Consider the following 18,142-nt stretch of genomic DNA (forward strand, 5'->3'; position numbering starts at 1 on the left):
ATATGATGGGGTACACTACAGCAATGCAAATAAATGACTTACCTATAAGAGTCAATATGCAGAGGTTTCTAAAACAAAAGTTTGAATTAAAAGTTTCAGTATGATATTGAGATAGAGTATTGTGCAAATTAAAGACATATGTAACATTTTATTGTATGGTTTGTGATTTTATGTACCTGTTTATGGGTGCGTCTTTATACACATAAAGATAGATTTGAGAAAAACAATGTTTTTAGTTTAGTGGAAAAGAGGGGGAAAGTAAGATGGGATAAAGGAATTCAGAGGTACCTGTAGTATTTTAATTATTTATGTTAAGAAATAAACCAAATAGATTGCAAACTAACAGACCTTATTCGATGATAATTGTCATTGATGAGTATGTGGGTTTTTGTTGTATTATTATTTGTGCTTTTCTGCATTAAAATAGTTCCCCAAATTCTCAAAATAATAGTTATTAACAAGAAAATATTTTCTTATAATTATTGTAAATATTTTAATAAAAATACAAGTGGCACCAAGATAGATTATCAGTTGCAAAGGGGATTAACTTTTGTCATTTGCTTCAGGTACATATGGGTTACTGAATAATTACCGAATTAATTGTTTTCTAGTTAATGCCAAGTGTTTCTTGCATTTTGGTTTTCTATTTAGAATGTCAAAGTAAGCCTTTGAACAGTCGTTGATATTTATGGTAGCAGAATGTTAACTCTCTGAATATGGTTAGGACTGTGGTATTCTGCAGTAACTTAATAGCCCTAAATTTTTCTATATTTGGCATTTTTATTACCAGAGAATCTCAAAACTTTATCTTACAAGACCCAGGAAAATGGTTTTATTTGTTGGGCTTATATTGGTTTCTTGTATCTGTTTTTCTCTAATGGTTCACTAAATTAGTTTTGAAATATCTGGGATTGCTTTCTTCAGTTTTTTGGTAAAGAGATACATAAAACTCTGGTTATTGTAGAGAAGTTCTGATACTCCAGGTCATTTTTACTGAAATGAACTAAGGTGTTAGTCAATAAAGATGAATGTAGTAGTGACTGTGGAAGTTAGAATATAGTGAAACATCCTCATTTTCTCAAATAGCAGCCTGACCCCAAGCGTGAAGTGAGCATCGCTTCCAAAAGAGTAGAATCAATCAATAGATGGGAAGATTAGTGTAGGAACAGCAAAGAAGCACAGAGTAACTCATGCCGCTACCTGGCTTTGTTTCATATCTTTTCCTAGAGGAATCAAAATTACTTGTCTTTTAGTTACTCTTTTTTTGCATGTCTCTTAAACTGTCTCTAGCTGGCAATAACTGTTGTTTTATTGTTTATAAAGCACTACAGGTAAAAATTTCAAATCACATGATTCATAAAGTAAAAATAAACATAACCATTCATCTTCTCCTGTAGAAGGAAACCATTATTGATTTGCTACACAGTTGACCCTTGAACAACATGGGTATGAATTGCGTGGGTCTATTTATACATAGATTTTTTTCAAATCAATATATTGGAAAATTTTTTGAAGATATGTGACAATTTGAAAGCATTGTAAGATGGACTGCATTGCCTTACAGATACCAAAAAAATGGAGAAAAAAGTATGTCAAGAGGGCATAAAATGTATATATATACTAGTCTATTTTCATCGTTTACTACCATAAAATATACACAAATCTATTATAAAAAGGTCAAAACTTGTCAAAACTTAGACACACAGTTACAAATCACACATGACACCACTTGCAGTTGAGAGAAATGTAAACAAACATAAGGTTGCCATATTACATCACAACTACATAAAATTAACTGTAGTGCATAATGGGCTACTGTCATAACTTCGTAGCTGCGTTCCGTTGCTATTAGGGTGAGCTTAAGTGTTGCAGTAGCCACTTAAAATGCCTTATGACACTGATCGTCTCCATGTGAGCCCTTCATCTCTCCACTGAGTTGCATATTGCAGTAAACAGTGATCACCCGAGGTTCTCCTGTATTTTTCATTCTGTTTAATGTAATAGTGTAAACCTTGAATAACACCATGGGACGCAAACAAAATGCCACTAGGGATGCTGGAAGTGCTCCCAAGAAGCAGACAGGCCATGACATTACAAGAAAAAGTTGAGTTGCTTGATAGATACCATAGATTGAGATCTGTACCTGTGGTTGCTCCCATTTTAAATAGATGATTCATCTTGTAAACAGGTGACAGAAACTTATAGTATGAGTAAATACAATACAGTACTATAAATGTATTTTGTCCTATGATTTCTAAATAACATTTTCTTTAGCTCACTTTATTGTAAAAATATTGCATATAATACATGTACAAAATCTGTGTTAATTGACTATGTTATTGGTAAGGCTTCTGGTCAGCAGTAAGCTTTTAGTAGTCAATTTTTGGGGGGTCAACACTTAACATGTGATTTTTGACTGTGTGGGTGCCCCTAACCTTCCCATTGTTCTATATTATTTCAAATATTTAGCATGTATGTAAAAAAGTTAATGAGTGAATAGGCGCACACAAATTGTGGATATTCTTGTAGGTAAGTCTGTTTCATCTTGTTAAATAACTATAATACTGTCTTGTTTCATACCATATTATGATGTAATCAGATTCCTGTCTGTAGGCATAAATATTATATCCAAATACTTGGAATTATGAACAGTGCTTCAGTGAATATCCTTTTATATTTACATGTGTACTTTGTCTGATTATTTCTTTAGGATAAATTCCTAGAAATGGCATTGATGAACTAAAGGAAACACACATTTAAAGCTTCGTATGTATTATAAATGTGACTTTTTGAAAGATGTTACCAATGCATAGCCATATTGTATCCCTTGGTACAGTTTTAACTTACGTTTTCCAGTGATATTTTTAATAAAACATTGTGTGTGTGTATGTGTGTATGTGTATATATATACTTATAAAACAAAGTACAATGTTTTATAATATTTTAATCCAGTTAATATTAGCATTCAACATGGATGGTATCTTATGTACAGACGACCCGCAAGTTTCAGTAGTAAGCTTTTACCCTGTGCTGTTCTCTCTGATCGTAATCCCAAATGTTTTAAAAAGGGCATTTCTCCTGCCACAAATGGTTGGGGGAGAGCGTCTGAACCAAGGAAACGTGTGGACCAGAAAAGAGCTGTGTTAATTCTATTTCTGTATTTTCAGTACATTTTTTCATCACTTAATTAGTTACACAAATATTTATTTAATGAGGCAGGCACCGGCCTTGTCACTGGGCATACAGTGATGGTAAAGACAGTTCTAGGCTCTCAAGAATTTATAATTTAGTGATAGAAACTTTTAAGTGGCTCAAAACAGTCAACTCCTTTACAAACTACAGTTATAATACATTTGTAAAGTGTGTGTATAGTTTACATACATTTGTAAAATAATTTAATGTAACAAAGCAAAATAGAAATAAAGATGAGAAAAAATTTTATTGAAACATGTCACCACCTACAAACAACTGTCATTAAGTAAAATTTACTTCTCCTCTAACATTTCATTATGAACTTTTAAAACATAAAGGTAAGCTGAGAGAATTTACAGTGAATACCCAGATATTGACTACCTAGATTCTACAATTAACAATTGACTGTGCTTGCTTTATCGCAACTCCATCTTATGTATCAGCAATCATTCTGTCTTTTTAAATGCATTTTAGAGTAAGCTGGAGAAAAGTGTCCTTCCTTCAATATGCATAACATGAACTATTGTTTTAAGCAGCACTGTGTTTCAGTGAAATCTGTATTGATTGACTATATGCTATTAAAAATGTAGAAATTTTGTACTTTTACATTTCCTCCCTAATTCTCTTCCCTGTCAGCAAATATTTGATAAGTTACTTTGTCTAGTTATGGAACGTCATTAAGTGTCATATCTTGAATGCCCGTATAATTTACCTGAACTGGAATATTTTTGATAAGCGTGCAGTGATACAGCAAGTGCAATTTGGGGTTTCCTTAGCAAACCAGAGTGGTGAGAATGTCTATAACAATAAATGCCAGAGTAGTTTATTCTTGGTTTTACATTTAAATGTATTTGCATTTAATTAGCACTATATTCACATTTAGCTTTTACCATAGCTTATTTCCTGAGTTCTTGATTTTGATTCACCTCTTGGCTGAATTTTATCCATAGCTTCTCTTTTCCTGAGTTCCTTATTTTGATTCAGTTCTTGGTTATATTTTATCCTCAAGAGGTTCCTCTCTTTTCCATGAGTGTTTAATGTGTACTACATTCCTTAATTTTTTTTTGCTTGCTTTGTTACTTTGTATTGGTGCTTTTTGTAAACAATAAATTCCAATATAAAATAGTTGTTTGTCTTATAGGGATAAATTGAACAATAGTAGGGACATCCTAGGGCTAGGGGTGAGCCTAGAATCTTATCTCTAATATTACTCATTCTTCCACATAAAGTGCGATGTAAGAAGTTTCTTCGGAGATTTTTACCTTTGTATATTGATATGGTTTGGCTCTGTGTCCCCATCCAAATCTCATCTTCATTTGTAATTCCCATGTGTCACGGGAGGAACCTGATGGGAGGTGATTGGATTATGGGGGTGGTTTCCCCCATGTTGTTCTTGTGATAGTGCGTGAGTCTCGTGAGATCCGATGGTTTTAAAAGTGGCAGGTCTTCCTGTGCTTTCACTTCACTTCTCTTGCCTGCCACCATGTAAGATGTGCCAGCTTCCCCTTCCACCATGATTGTAAGTTTCCTGAGGCTCTCCAGCCATGCATAACTGTTAGTCAATTAAACCTCTTTCCTTTATAAATTACCCAGTCTTGGGTATTTCTTTATAGCAGTGCAAAAACTGACTAATACATATACCTTTGTACAAAATAACCAGAAGAAATCTTTGATTCTACCCCCAAAAAACTTGACTTGCTCTTGCCATTTGGAAGAAACTTGGTAGAATTAAACACTATTTAAGTTGATGAAAAACAAGGGTTGGAAATTTTTTAAAGTACATTTAAAACTTTGCTCTTGGCTGATTTTCTTTTGGATTCTATTGAACTTTTCTTTGTTTTGACAATGTAAGCGTTACATATTTTACTGACTGATTTGTGTGAATCAAGAATAAAGTCACTGAAAAAATTAACTCAATTTTGCAATTTATGAGTATAGTTACGGTTTTGTTTTCCCACATTCTGTTAGTAAAAGTTTTTTTCAGCTGTGACACATAATATGTGGCCATTAATAGTGAAGAGTTACACACAATGACTTCTAAAGCAGTGCAAGATAATTTTATGATATAATGTATTACTACAGTAGAGTACCTGCTATACTCATTTACACTGTTAATAGTCATCTTGTCTGAATCTGTATTCCCAAGAGAGGCAGGCCAGATGGCTGTGTACAGCTGGAAGTAGATTTTCTTCTAAGCTTTTAACAGCTGCTCTCATTTCTTATATCTGGTACTTGTTTTAAAATGAGATATTTATTTTTAAATGAATGTCCAACAGAAGGATATGAAAGAGTTCAAGAAAAATGGTGACAGAAGCTAATGCAGTGGTGGAAAAAAAAAATGGGAAGCTCATTTGACCCATTTGATGACTGTCCCTGATTAAAATGACTTCATATTTTGAGTCTTCAGAGAAAGTATCATGATTCCCATTATAATGATACTGTCTCTTGATAGTAGGGTATTGTACTTAAGCAATTTTTTAGTGAAAAATTGTCAGGAGGACAACAAACATTTAAAAAAAAACATGTTTTCAGTGTACATTAAAAATAAAACAGAGTAACTCCCAAAACCAAAAAAAGGCCATTTTCAACTATTTACATGACTTTATGACCTATCTTTATCAATAAACAGATATACTTTTGTGATATTAATATATTACTATGAATATATTACCTTCTATCTTTCCACTTACTGTTATGATATAATTTTCTTACTAGTCACCACATTTCATTTTAGTCTGTGATATTTTATTGTATTATTATGCTCTTTATTTCCTAGCTGTTTTTATTTTTGTTGCTGTCGATCACATAACTATGTTTATATGGTTTAACTATTTTTCTTTTGGAAATTTTTAAGGTATATTAAGAAAGGTATGATGAATAAATTATAATCAGTTTAATGTATTTTGTATCATTGTTTTTATGAGGGGCTTTACATTTTAGGCACTGGATTTATTTCATAGTATACTTTGAAATCCATAAAATTGCATACATTCATTGATCCAATTTTGTTATTACCGCAAGTATCAAATGCAAAATATTTCAGTATACTGCATGATGTTTTCGCTGATAAAATTAAGGTGTAGCAACATCTAACATTAGAATTCTTAAAATTATTGCTGCAAGGGAGTAGTTAAGTTTCTCATGGAGAAACATTTCTGGTATTTTCAATGTAGAATTTAATGTTGATGTGTTTCTGTGAATTCACTGCTTCCTTTATTAATTTTTATGAATAAGGAAATACTAGCAAACTTGATTTATTTTAAATCTTTGGAATATTAATTTAACATCTGGCAACAGCAATTCTTAAGTTCTTATTGTTATACTGATTTTATATATAAGTGAGATACATATGCAAGTTTAGGAAACAGTTGTTACTTCGAAATATTCTTTTTCTGCCTTTGAACCAGAGAATAAATAGAGCAAAGAGACTGGCAAATTGAAGTAAACCCCTTTAAAAAAGTGACATTTGAATAGGGCTACTGGGTTACCAATTCCTATATTAGAGCGTAAAAGTTTTACAAATTTTCCATTAATTCAGTAGAGGTATAGGGAGGGCTTGAGGGCCTCTCAGGAGCCACCAGTGTTCAGGATGCTCTCCGGGGTACAAAGATGGTCAAAATGTGGATCTCTCCTCAGGGAAAATTTCTGAGGAGAGTTCAGGTTGATAAACACATAACTAAAAGAGTGTTACTGGAATTATTTTTAATATGTCTCTAGAAAAAGTTCACTTAATTGAATATTATAGTACCATCCACTGAAAGCTTCTTTTTCAAAAAAAAGTGTGACATTAGAATAACTTAATTTCTCTATTTCTCATTAGATAACTTTACACAAACAAAAGGTCTTTAGGATCTTACCAGAGGTGGAATTGGTTTGGGATTTTACGGTATTTCTTTCTTTAATTTTTATAGTGTTCTATATCAAATATTTCAAAGAACTTTTTTGTTGTTGCTGTTGTTGTTTTTTTGAGACAGAGTCTTGCCCTGTCTCCCAGGCTGGAGGGCAATGGCGTGATCTCGGCTCACTGCAAATCCCGCCTCCCAGGTTGAAACCAGTCTCCTGCCTCAGCCTCCCAAGTAGCTGAGATTACAGGCACCTGCCACACATCCAGCTAATTTTTGTATTTTTAGTAGAGATGAGGAGGTTTCACCATGTTGGCTAGGGTGATCTCAAACTCCTGACCTCGTGATCTGCCTGCATCGGCTTCCCAAAGTGCTCGGATTACAGGCGTGAGCCATGGTACCTGGCTACCTTTTTGCTTTTGAATGTAATGATAATTGTTTTCTGATGGATTGCTGATTACATTATCTCTAGAGAGACCATGATTTGCTGAGTTCTTAACTGATTAACCTCTTGGAATTTTTGCTTTCTGTATGGCATGTGTGCTGTATGCATTTTATATTTCTGATAAAAATGGTGTATTTGTTTTATTTATTGTATAGCTCATTGTGGTCTTCTGAGTGCCTTTAAAGGTAGTGGTGGTCTTTATTGAACTATCAGTTTGTAATGTAGATGAGGTGGTATAGTGCTTTATCTCTCATTTTTTGGTTCCTAGAAGCATTAATTGCCCTTTATATATTTTTAAATCTGTTAAATATGACATAATATTAAGAAATATGAATACAGATTTTTAAGATCGAATTTCCAACATGGAAGATAACTTTTCTACTAAATGCAAAACGATATGCGTCTGGCTGCTCATGTTTGGTTTATCGTTGGGTTTTCATTGAACTCCTTAAATATTAGAGTCTTGAAAAGTAAAGGCTTCTTGTCCTCTTAGAGACTCCTTTAAAAATATGAGAAGAACAGAAGGGGTCATGATATTGTTTCTATGGGTTACCAGTTGATACCTTCAACATGTACCTCTTGTTCTCATTCCAGATCTGCATGCTCTGAATTACTATAAGCAAGTTATATTATGGCTATTTTGATGAGTACCTGCTATTCAGATAGCAGGTACCTGAATAAGTACTGTATACGTGACTGGTAAACAAACACGTGAATAGCTGTCCCCCTGGCAGAGGCATCTTGGTTAAAGACATGAGACCACATATGTTTTTGCCTTGGTACATCTGGTCATGTTCCTAGGGATAAAATGTTGAAACAAACAAACAAACAAGAAAGAGTAAAAAATATTAGATTAGTGAGCTCTTATTCTATTTAAGCTTCACTTTGGAATGAACCATTGTATTACTTATTGTTTAATGCAAATGTACTATTTCTTGTATTTTTGGTTATAAATTGGTTATTGTAGTAAAATGTGAATTGAGAAAAAATGGAGTGGTGTCATAATTTGGAGACTGGTATATAGATTATGCCAGCTTGTTTATTATACTGAATTGCTATAAAGTTAAGCCTTCATAAAATATTAAGATAAAAATAGAAGAAGGAAAAAATATAAGAAAGAGGAATGGGCATCTGAACATACTATGACTGATTCTATTAACTTCATTCATAAATGTGACCTGCTAACCTTTGTTTTTTATAAAGTAACAAGGATGGGGTTTTTTTGTTTTGTTTTGTTTTGTTTTTGAAGATTCTAAGTTACAGATTTCTTTTTCCTTTTCTGATGTGACAGATTTATGGCATCTTTGTCTGTATGTCCCATCTTGTATCAGTAACAGACAAAGCCAACCGTTCACCCACTCTTCACTGATCGGACCAATCTAGACTTCAGAATCTTCTGCACTGAATTTAAAGGAGCCACAATATCAGTTAATGTTCACAGAAACAATATATTCTTTACCATCCCTTCCTGAGTTGGCACTAAGCCGTTTACTTAACAGCAAAGCTACAGCCATCACATATCAATATAAGCCATATTATATATATATATATGATATATATGTATTTTATATGTATATGTGTGTGTGTGTGTGTGTGTGTACACATGGACACTTTTTAGTGCTAGAGTTTATTTGCCTTAAGGCTTTGAGAGTAGGATCTGTCTTATTTGTGCCAAATTTGGGGACAATGGGATAATCTATCTTTTCATGTAACGTGTTTTACAGTGCTTTTTTTTTTAAAGTAAATTTAGCACAGTGCTTTTCTTGTAATACTCAGAAACATTAGGTAACTCTGAGATTGAAGGTATTAATGAGATTTAAAAAATTCCCACTGCAGGTAATTCTTTTAGCAACGTGATCTGTGTTGTTGTTAGATCATGACCTGAAGAAAAGGAAAAGGAATTTGAGTGTCTTAGCATTTGTAAGATGCAGTGCTAAGAGTTTTCCATGCATTGGCCCATGCAGTTTTACAAACATCAAGTCTCATGAGATCTGATGGTTTTATAAAGGGGAGGTTCCCTGTACATGCTGTCTCTTGCCTGCTGCCATGTTAAGATGTCCCTTTGCTGTTCTTCGTCTTCTGCCATGATTGTGAGGCCTCCCCAGCCATGTGGAACTGCGAGTCCATTGAACCTCTTTCCTTTATAAATTACCCAGTCTCGGGTATGTCTTTATTAGCAGTGTGAAAACAGACTAATACAAATACATATAGCATTATCTCAGGTTTTGTAAGAGTTGTATTATATTCCATCTTATAGATATTTCTGTTCTCCTTTAACTTTAACATTCCCTTTAAGCATGGACTTTTTTGACCCAACTTTCATTCTTCACTGGGAATAGGGAGCTGAGATTCATGAGCATAATTTTCTTCAGAAGACCAAAAGGGACACCTAAACAGAGAAGTTTGAATTAGGCCTTTGAGATCTAATTTAGAGATTCACTCATTTTTCCTGTGTTATCTCCCATGTGTACAGGAAGTATACATTTGTTAAGCTTCTGGTGTTTTGTTATTTTTTTTGGTGGGGGTCTGAAGGATAGAAGAGAAAATTATTTTTTTCTCCCCTAAAGACTTGAGAATTCTCAGATTATTTAGTACCAAAATTGTGTTTCTGAGAGAACTAAGTATTTTCTCTGCATTAGCCGTAACACATATTATTTTAATTAAGGTTTCTGTTTTTTTAATCACCTCATGGAAACACTGAGTCTAGGCTGAGATGGGGGTCTTTATTATTGGATGAGGCTCACTTATGCCCACTAGCCTTTATGTAGGTATGTTTTACATTTCTTAACATGCACTCATTTAAGTGTATGATTAAATGACTTTGAGTAACTTTAGTGCGTGGTACAACCATCACTAGAAATCAGTTTTAGAACATTTTATCTCTTCAGTAAGATATTTGTGCCTGTTTACAGTTAATCCCTGTTCTTACCTTGAGGCCCAGACAACTGCTTATCTACTTCTTGTCTTTATAAATTTGCCTTTCTAGACTTTTTATATAAATGGAAGAATAAAATGTGTAGTCTCTTGTGTCTGGCTTCTTTCAGTGAGTATAATGTTCCTGAGGCTTATCCATGTCGTGGCAGTTACAAGTTTGCTTCTTTTTATTTCCTAGCAGTATTCCATTGTGTGGACCTACCACATTTTGTCTATCCATTCAACAGTTGATGAAAATTTAAGTTTTCATGACATTTAAATTTAAAGTCATGCTTGTACAAGTTTGTAAATTGCCTTGGACATAGTAATCTGTGAAATGCTGGATTATTATTCTTTTTTGCTAAGGATATAGTTACATAATAATTTATACATGAAACAGACTCCTTGGGTTAGAATTGAAATTTCCAATTTACTTTTTATATATATTGAAAGTATACAAGTACAGCTATTCAGGCTATTATTAAAAAGACCGAAAAAAAAAACCACCCCAAAATTCGGAAAAGGCTGCGTAGTAAAGGGAACTCTTGTACACTCTTGGTGGGAATGTGAATTAGTACAGCCATTATGGAAAACAGTATAGAGATTTCTTTAAAAACCAGAAATACAACAACCATAATATTCAGCAATCTCAATGATGGTTATTTATCCAAAGGAAAGGAAATCAGTGTATCAAAGAGACACCTGTACTCTCATGTTTATTGAAGCATTATTCACAATACCCCCAATGTGGAATCAACCTAAGTGTCCATCAGTAGACGAATGGATAACAAAAGTGTCGTATATACACAATGGAATGTTATTCAGCTGTAAGAAGAAATGAAATCTTGCCATTCACAGCAACATGGATGAGTGCAGAGGACATTGTGTTAAATGAAGTAAGTCAGGCACAAAAAGACAAACATCACATGTTCTCACTCATATGGGAGTTAAAAAGAAACCAAAAACCAGATTGAGCTCACAGAAGTAGAGAGTAGAATTACAATTATTAGAGGATGGGAAAAGTAGGCAGGAGGGAAGGATAGGAAGAGGTTATTTAGCCACAAAATTACAGATAGGAGGAATAAGTTCTAATGTTCTATAAGCAGTGTAGGGTGAATATAGTTTACACTAATATACTATATATTTTCCAAATCTAGAAGAGAGGATTTCAGATGTTCACAGCACAAGGAAATGATAAATGTTTGAGGTGATACATATTCTAATTACCCTGATTTAAATCATTACATATTGTATAGTATGTAGAAATATCCCTCTCTACCATAAATATGTATAATTATTGCGTGTCAACTAAAAAGGAAAAAAGAAAATACAGGACGTTTATACACTAAAATACTACAAAAATCAGTTAATCCCATAAGTACTGAAATGAAAAAATGAAGAGAGGCTGGTTAAAGGATATAAACATGTAGTTAGATAGAAGGAATAAGCTCCACAGTTCGTCGCTTGAACTTGTGGACTCAAGTGATCCTCTGGACTCAGCCTCTTGAGTAGCTAGGACCACGTGCACACACCATGAAGACTGGCTCATTAAAAAAAAAATTTTGTAGAGTTGGGGCCTCACTGTGCTGCAGTCCAGGCTGGTGAAGGAATAAGTTCTAATGGTCGATAACAGAGTAGGAAGGTAGAATAAAAGTAGATAATTTAGTGTGGTATAGGAATAGGTTCAGAAATGAAGACTCTTAAAGAATAAAAGTAGAGATCTTGATTTTTTTGCTTTTTTTCAGTAGGGACTAATTTCTGTTTTAGAAGTTTATAGTGACATGTATTTTTATACAAAATTTACTCCTAGAAATTTGCATATTATGTATGTGTTTCAGAATATCAGGCCAGGTATGGTGGCTCACGCCAGTAATCCCAGCACTTTGGGAGGCCATGGCGGGTGGATCACCTGAGGTCAGGAGTTGGAGACCAGCCTGGCCAACATGGCAAAACTCCGTCTCTACTAAAAATACAAAAATTAGCCCGTCGTGGTGGCTCACGCCTGTAATCAGTCTACTCAGGAAGCTGAGGCCGGAGAATCGTTTGAACCTGGGAGGTGGAGGTTGTAATGTGCAGAGATAGCACCACTGCCCTCCAGCCTGTGTGACAGAGTGAGAGTTCATCTTAAAAAAAAATTAATCTGTTTTATTGATTTTAAAATAAATGCAAATATGTTAAAACTATCAAGCTCAATTAGAAGTATTTTTCATTCATTCTGGCTGTGCTGTGGGTGGCAGGAAGGAGAGAGCGCTGCAACAGTCCTTGGGGGCTCTGACCTTGAGACTCCCTGAGCAAGAGCCCTAACACCCCTTGGTGCTCTGCCGTTGCTGGCATCTCTGAGTTTTTGGGTGCCGCTGCGTTCCCCTCATCCAGATGTCAATTTCCAAGTCAGAAGCAGGTCGCCGCATGCCTGGCCCAGCCACAGGCCAAGCATAGAACTGCAGTTGGCACAGAATCTGGACCAGTAGCATGAGACCAGCGCAGCCTGCTAGGCTGAGTGGGCAGAATGAGCCCAGCAAAGCCTGATCAGAGGCGCCGCTGGCCACAGAGATTTCCGGCTAGCGAAGTGGCTTGGAAAGAATCCTGTGTAATCAGCAGACAGAGGGAGGAAATAGATGTACACTAATCCACTCACTCATAGAAGTCTATATTTGTTTCTGTATCTATCTGTAAAATGTGTGTGTGGGTGTGTATATATATATATATTTTTTTGAGACAGAGTCTTGCTCTGTTGCCCAGGTTGCAGTGCAGTGGTGTGATCTCCGCTCACTGCAAGCTCTGCCTCCCAGGTTCAAGTGATTCTCCTGCTTCAGCCTCCTGAGTAGCTGGGACTGCAGGTTCGTGCCACCATGCCCGGCTTATTTTTGTATTTTTAGTAGAGACAGGGTTTCACCATATTGGCCAGGGTGGTCTCGAACTCCTGGCCTCTTGATCTGCCCGCCTAGGCTTCCTAAGTGCTAGGATTACAGGCGTGAGCCACCGCGCTTGGCCTGTATTCCTGTTTAAAAAGCCACACATTAATATGGATGCCTCCAACTCCTGTCCAACGTCACAAGATGCATTCTGGCCCTCCCCCTTTCCTTATTTGTGAGTTCTTTTATGACAGTGATACAAAGCCGGATGTATATTTACTTACTTGTTCAACTGTGGTGTACTCATAAAGTAACAGAAGTGGTAATACATACCTCTGTGAGAAACAAAAATAACTTGAGTATGTTATTTGTATACAGCTTCTTTTTCTCTTTGGCTTTGAGAATATCCAGTCAAATACTGTTTTCCAAAGTTATGTTTATGTTAGTAATGCAGTCAAGTTCAGTTGTTAAAGTTTGGTTTTTATTTTGAAACCATCCTCCCAACCTTGGCTGATCATTTAAAAATATGTAAGGCAGAAACCATTTTTGTGTTGTCTACTGTTGTGTTATTTAAAGACAGGGATACGTTCTGAGAAATGTGTCATGTGCAAACATCATAAAGTATGCTTACAGAAACCTAGATGGTATAGTCTACTACACACCCAGGCTGTGTGGTATAGCTCCTAGGGTACAAAGCTGTACATGTACACAATAGTACTCTACTAAATATTGTAGGCAGTTGTAACACAATAAGAAGTATTTATGTATCTAACCACGCCTAAATTTAGAAATGGTACAGCAAAAATATGGTATAAAAGATAAAAAAATGGTCCACCTGTCTAGGACACTCTCCATGAATGGAGCTTTCAGGCCTGGAGGTTGCTCTGGGTGAATAAGTCAGTAGTGGTGAGTGAGTGTGAAGGCCCGGGACGTTACTGTACACTACTGTAGACTCTATAAACACTGCATGCTTAGGCTTTATCGAAAGATTTTTCTTTGATAATAAATTAACTTTACCCTACTAGAACTTTTTTTAAAAGTTTTTAATTTTTTTAACTTTTTGACTCTTGTGATAATAGTTAGCTTAAAATACAAACACATTTTACAGCTGTACAAAAATATTTTCTTCATGTCCTTATTCTGTAAGCTTTTTTCTGATTTTTTAAGAAGTTTGTATACTTTATTGTTGAAAACTAAGACACACATACATTAGCTTAGGCCTGCACAGGGTCAGGATTATCAATATCACTATCTTCCACCTCCACATCTTGTCCCACTGGGGGGTCTTCAGGTGCAATAACAGTTATGGAACTGTCATCTCCTAGGATAACATTCTCTTCTGGACACCTTGTAAAGGACCTGCCTGAGGCTGTTTTACAGTTAACTTTAGAAAACAAATAAGCAGAAGGAGTACAGTCTAAAGATAAAAAGTATAGTAAATACATAAAACCAGTAACAAAGTTGTTTATCGTTATCAAGTATTATATGCTATACGTAATTGTATGTGCTGTGTTTTCATATGTCTGGCAGCCAGTAGCTTTGTTTACACCAGCCTCACCACAAGCACAGGAGTAAAACGGTGTGCTGCAGTGTTACCACGGCTGCCCATCATTATTAGGCGGTAAGAATTTTTCAGCCCCATTATAATCTTATGGGACCATCTTTGTATATGGAGTCTGTTGTTAAGTGATTAACATCACTGCGACACATGACTGTATTTCTGTGGGTTTTGGCAAATGCAGTCATGGCTCTACCACTAGTCACGAGTCGGAACACTTCCATTACCTTATATGCTGTGTTTTGGAAGAAATTATTAAAAGTAGTTTGATACTTAAAATTCAAAGAAAAATCGTTTTGTGGATTTTACTGGTATTTTAGTCTAGTTTAAGGGAGAAATGTGTTTCTCCCTTAAGGCAGTTGGGATACTAAGAATAGGAGAGAGATTTCAGTTCTTATTTTCACTATGATTTGATATTTATTGTTATTCCAGAACATGGATTTGTGTTTCCAGCTTTTAAATAATTGATATTTTTCATATAATAGATTGAGACTTTTAAAAGAAAAATAATTCACAAAATGTAATCAAATATAATACATGCTTTTAAAATACTACTTTTCTCAGTTATAATTGCTCTCTGCTCTTCCTCGTTTACCCTATAAGCAGAAAGAAAACAATTTAGAAGTGACAAAATTTTATCCTAGTTTTAACATTGATTAGTCTGGAAAGAGTTTTATTCCATATACTTTTTTTTTTTTTCAGTTGAAGTCTCTCTCTGTCGCCCAGGCTGGAGTGCAGTGGCGTGATCTCGGCTTACTGAAAGCTCCACTTCCTGGGTTCACGCCATTCTCCTGCCTGAGCCTCTGGAGTAGCTGGGATTACAGGTGCCCGCCACCACGCCTGGCTGATTTTTTGTATTTTTTTTTGTTTGTTTGTTTGTTTTAGTAGAGATGGGGTTCCACTGTGTTAGCCAGGATGGTCTCCATCTCCTGACCTTGTGAGCTGCCTGCCTCGGCCTCCCAAAGTGCTGGGATTACAGGCGTGAGCCACCGTGCCCGGCCTATTCCATATACTTTTTAATCTCTTGTATAGGACAGATTATATTTATGAATAGATCAAGGATAATGGACATGAGTTTTAATTAGTAAGAAAGAGAGAGCATTCAGAATTGTGAAAAAATGACTCAATTTTGCCAGAAATAACAGTGCAAGGCTGAGGCATGAGAATCCCTTGAACCCTGGAGGTGGAGGTTGCGATTTGCTGAGATTGCACCATTGCACTCCAGCCTGGGTAACAGAGGGGAGACTGTGTCAGAAACAAACAAACAAACTGCAAATTAAAATAAGATACCATTTTTGATTAACTTGGAAGTGTGTGTGCGCATATGTGTACACCATAAAGAGATAGAAAATGAATAAGAATGAATACCCTAATCTGGTGAGGGTATAGTGAATCTCACACTCTAATATATTAATACATTGCAGATAGCGTTAGAATTTCACACTGATATAGTGTTTGTAAGGAAGTGTAGTCATGGTAATGAAAAATAACAGTTTCTCAAGATTGATGCAAAATGATGGGACTAATAGGCATTTTGTTTAAAAGATTTTTTCCAGAATATTTGTAATGGGAAAATTACATATAGTTAGAATTCTACATTTTTCAAGATGTGATTGTGTAAAAATTATATTTTACATTGATTTTTTTAATATTAAACATGACTGTGTACCCTGAAATCTGTAGCACAGTGGTTCTCAATATTTAGAAAAATGACATATATATATTTGCCTGATTCTGAAGGAATATAGTAATTGTATGATAACTAGAAGTGTACTACAAAAAGAAATTCAGTTAAACCAAGTTAAGAGTATGCATTCTTGTGTTTTGCTTGGTTTTTAAAGGCACTTGTAACTTACCTAGTCCTTTGTTACTTAAATAAGAACTATTCCTGTGTGAGGAATTTTCATTTGTGATCAGGCTAGTAAATGAGTTTCGTATTACCTTGAAGTTGGGAAGCATGGGAAATAGGAGTACCAGACTCAGGAGTCTCATTCCTTTCAGCATCCATGAACCTGGGGCTGGTTTCTTTGATTATTTAAAAGTAAAGTGAAATCTTTGACCTTTTACAGTTACTTACTGTTTTCATAGATACATATTTGGTATAAATGGGATTTTTAAATGAGAAAAACAGTAAGATTATTGTAGAAATTCAAAGAGTATTAAAAGATTGTGTGTGGTGTGTGTCTGTGTGAGTGTGTGTTGTGCATGTATGTAATGAGAAAAGCATAAAATACTGAGGTAACTCATACGTAAGTAACTTTCTGAGACCAGTTCTTTTCTGCCCTCATTAGTGGATTACCCTGCTTGATTTCCACTCTTTCCATAGAGGGTCACAGTCTCTACATACTTAAAAAATAAATATTTATATAGTTTTTATCTTATTATTTTAAAATGTTTTCAAGGCTCAAAAGAATTTATATAGTAAGTTGGTTCATTGTGTGTATTGGTAAATACTGGAGACTTTAAATCTTATTAAATATATAACAGTTTTCTATAAGGCAAAAACTATTAAATGGTGCTTAACATGGAAAATAACCTCACTTCGCTTCTCAAAATTAAAACTAAGAACAATTAGGAGAAGTCCTTCTATGTCACTTTCTACTGTTTTGGGTATATTGATGAGCCAGAGAAGTAAGTTTTCATTTTCAGTTTAATAAGGTTATTTTACTTTGGAAATATATATCTATAAAATACACATAAATATATGTAAAAAAAATATATATATAAAGTATATTTCCAAAGTTATATATATATATTTAACTCAGACTGCAAATATATACATGGATTTATATATATAAATTATACATAAATATTATATATAGATAAATCTATAGATAAATCTATAGCTATATATTTTTATATATAAATCTATATATGTAAATCTAAATGCAAGTAATTTGTTTGTTTTGAGGTTAAGATCAATTTCAGTTGATGCCCTTTGGTTGTGGCAAAATTGTGTCTTTTTTAAAAAAAAAAAACACAGCCGAGTCATTAGCTATAATTTTTCTTTTTCATACTGTTAGCATGCATGCATGTCTGAATGTTCTGTCTCTGCAGGTTACTGTGCTCTTTGGCCAGGTTACTTTCCTTCCCTTCCTCCCTTCCATTTCTTTCCATTTATCTTTTTCCTGTTCAAGTGGGTGCAAAGCACTGCAACAAGTCTTTTACCTTAACTCAGGATAAGATGTCTGCCTTCCCTTCTTTCTTCTTGACGTATATGCACCCAGTCTCTGTGAGCCATTTTTCCTTTTTCACTTGAGAGGAGAGGGGAAAGAGATTACTTTTCTCTCTGATTTCTAGAGTAAGCTTGGTTAAATGACACATTTCAAGCCTCTCTCTC

At 34.8% G+C, this 18,142-nt stretch overlaps 1 protein-coding gene across 8 annotated transcripts in view; it reads left to right on the top strand.

Moving 5' to 3' along the window:
* Positions 1 to 18,142, top strand: part of TUSC3 (tumor suppressor candidate 3) — a 367,133-nt gene that overhangs the window by 181,999 nt on the left and 166,992 nt on the right. The gene's annotated exons all lie outside the window — the stretch shown is intronic.

The sequence above is a fragment of the Pan troglodytes genome, chromosome 7 (genome assembly GCF_028858775.2).
Source record: "Pan troglodytes isolate AG18354 chromosome 7, NHGRI_mPanTro3-v2.0_pri, whole genome shotgun sequence".
Lineage (NCBI taxonomy): Eukaryota > Metazoa > Chordata > Mammalia > Primates > Hominidae > Pan > Pan troglodytes.